The sequence below is a fragment of the Tupaia chinensis genome, unplaced genomic scaffold (genome assembly GCF_000334495.1).
Source record: "Tupaia chinensis unplaced genomic scaffold, TupChi_1.0 Scaffold000101_1, whole genome shotgun sequence".
In the NCBI taxonomy this organism is placed as follows: domain Eukaryota; kingdom Metazoa; phylum Chordata; class Mammalia; order Scandentia; family Tupaiidae; genus Tupaia; species Tupaia belangeri.
Window position 1 is genome coordinate 10405456 of NW_006159565.1, and position 3291 is coordinate 10408746.

Genomic DNA, 3291 nt, shown 5'->3' on the forward strand with positions numbered 1-3291 from the left:
TATATATAATATACATGCTTATTTATTATATATTACATATAATTACACACATACACACGTTTATATATATATATACACATATATAAAATGATTTTTTGCTGTTTTGCACAAATGGTTTGCAACATTATTTCTCAAATTTTATTTTTTCATGAACATTACATGTTGGAGGGTGTTCCACATTAAATCATACAGATCTGTCTTCTGTTCCATAATCCAGATTTATTTAATACAGTTTGGTAACTGGTTTCTAGTTAGCAAGGATACTGATGGAGCATGAGGAGCTCTTATTCTGTATAACACATTGAGCTCTTGACTCTGGTCACTTGGTGGCCAATTTTTTAGTTTCTAGGAATTATATTTATGGTTCAGCCGTAGCGTTTTCCCTTTTCCTTGCTTTTCCTCTCCATTTTATCTCAAAACCTTCAGGAAATTCAGGTAATTTCTGCCTAGAGTTATTGGAAAAACAGCTTGAAATGACTTCCAAAGGTGAGTCTTCCATAAAAATAAAAATCTCCAAAGAAATACCATGATCGTTTAGCTAAGGCAAGCTTGTTTCCCTGGGTCTGTTTTTTAATCAATATAAACATCTTCCATTTGTTCTTCTCGTTCAGTCTGTGGTTTATTTTCTGCAGTCTGAACATTGGTCTACCCACCACAGGAGAGGGTGTCATCGCAGAAGCTTTGGCATTTGTCAAACAATGAGCAGCGTGAGGTTATGGAGTCACGCACATGGGGGGAGCCAGGAAGTGCTGGAGTGCTGGCTGTCAGGTGGCCTGATGACTCTGGGAGTCTGAGTATCAGTGCTGACTCCTGTCACCTCCACTGTGGGGATAAAGTGAGAGGACACAGTGAACAGACACAGCCAGTTCCCAGTAGCCTTGGTGTTGGACTCCATTTACCTGCCTTGGTTTATAGAGAGAAGCAAGGCTGCATCTGTAAATCTTATTTCCCTCAACACATTGCAGGTTTTGAGTCTGATATGAATTGATGTCTGGACTGACACATTTTTGGGAAAAGCATCCCCAACACACCAGCAGATGGCCAGCACACCTGTTTCTCTGAGTCTTGGTTCAAAAAACAACGCAGTGTTTTACTTGCTCAAGTGTTTTGTGTAACATTTTGTACCTTTCCTAGAGACCATGCAGAAAGAAAAAATTCCTACAAAGTAGTGTAATTAAAAAAATAATATATTTGTATTGACTGATTAAATTATACGACCCATTATTTTTCATATTTTTTTATGTGACAGCTGTCTTAGACTGGGTTCTTAGAAATTGAGCCTGACATATGGATTTTTAAAAATATTTGCCAGAGTACTCATGCGCTCTCTCTCTCTCTCGAGAAAAGGAAAGTGAGAAAGCACACCTCCCTGCCATGGGACATGGTCACACTGAAACTCCTTCTCTTTTTTCTCCTCCTTGTTTGGGGATTTTAGGGAGGAGTGCACATGTGCTCAGTGTGCTTCTCAAGCCACTAGGTCTGGGACTTGAACCTCCAGGCCACAGGCTTGCCCACAGATAGATATAGATGACATATATATGTATATATATGCACACATCTACCTATCTATCTATATAAATATATATAGATATATATAGCTATAGATGATATATATATATATTTTAGATTATATATATATATATATATACATATTTTCACAGATGATGTAATGAGAGATGTTTCTTCAGTAAAACTTGTATAGAGTGGTCCAACCGTGAAGGGACATTGGCAGTGTCACAGGCTCCACGGGGGTCAGAAGTCATTATGCTGAGGGCCACGTGGAGGGTGCTCAGTTTGCTTTGGACCCAAGCAGTGACCCAGGCTGCGGTCCTGGGGCTATCAGGGTCTGCAGCCTCGAAGTCTCCTCCAGGCCACCCATAGATATACTGTCCGGAAACCAGTCCAGCCCAGCCAAGACAATGACTCGCCCCCTTCCACACTGCTCAAAGATTACCAGAACATCCCTGGAATTAAGAAGGTTGATGATATCTTGAAAAGACCTTTTTCTCTGGAAATGGCCAATCAGAAGGAGATGCTAAAAATCCATCAAGATCAGCCGATGAACAAGGTGGTGGCAAACGCTGGAACACCAGCCCCCTGGAGGCTCGAATTGCTGTCTTGACCGTCAAGATCCGCAATTATGAAAAAGACATGCAATCAACCAGAGGAAAAAGATGCTCAAACACTTCCGTAATACTAGCTATGATGGCTTCGAGAAGACGTGCAGGGAGCGGGGATTGAGTATATCTCCCACCTTTGTACTAACGAACAGCCACCGCTGCTTCATGACCAAGGCAGCTCTGTGCATTGGGTTTTCCAGGAGATTCAGAAGCTGAAGAAGCCACAAAGGGCCTTAAAAGCAGTAGCAGCAGCCCCAAAGCAAGACTAGAGGAATCCAGAGCTCTTCCAAAGTCTGACCATAGCACTCAAAACCAGTAAATTCTGTTAAAATGTTTAAAAAAAAAAAGAAAAACAAAAAGAAAAAAAAAGCTGTATAGGAATAAAATGAAGGAAGGAAAACACAACTGACATGTTTCTCCAAGCCTGGGGTCCTGTATTCAGACCATGCAATCAGCCATGTGTGATCCAGCTGCCTTAACCACCGTGCCACCAGCTGACCCTCTATAAATACCAGTTAAAGGCTAATCATGTGTAGGTTACTTAATTGGATTTTAAATTTTGAAATGTTGTTGGTGACACCTCCTACATGATATAATTCAAGTGACCATGTAATTGATCATCCAAACTGGGACCCTCTTATTTACAGCAGGCATTTTCCAGAGCCTTCCTGGGAAAACCGGGAAACATATTCAGGCTGCAACAAGCTACTAGAGGCGTTCATCAGTCAGATTTGAGAGTTGGTCCCTCATTTTCTTTTGTGCATCTTCTATAATATTTTCTTCATGGTTTCTACAGACATTATATAAAACTTATAATAGGTGTAAGAATCCAATTTAAACTGGTAGCAATTTTACTTCAATAACATATAGAACTTTTTTTTTATATTTTCTCTTTCCCACTTTGTGTTGTTAATGTTACAGATTACATAGTTTCATGTTTTATAGTCATTAACATAGCTTTATAATTATATTTTATATGCTTTACTTTTATGTACTAAGAATAAAAATGATTTATACACCACCATTACAATATTGTGCAATTCTGTATTTACTCATATGTTCACCCGTGCCATAGAGCTTCATATTTTTGTATGATTTCACATTGCTGTCTATCATTCTTTCATTTTGACTTGAAAGACTTTATTATTTCTTGTAAGGCAATGTTTTAATC

At 39.1% G+C, this 3291-nt stretch overlaps 1 pseudogene; it reads left to right on the forward strand.

The window, feature by feature from the left end:
• Nucleotides 1-1764: 1764 nt before the first annotated feature.
• Nucleotides 1765-2389, forward strand: LOC102486674 (28S ribosomal protein S15, mitochondrial pseudogene; annotated as a pseudogene).
• Nucleotides 2390-3291: the final 902 nt, after the last annotated feature.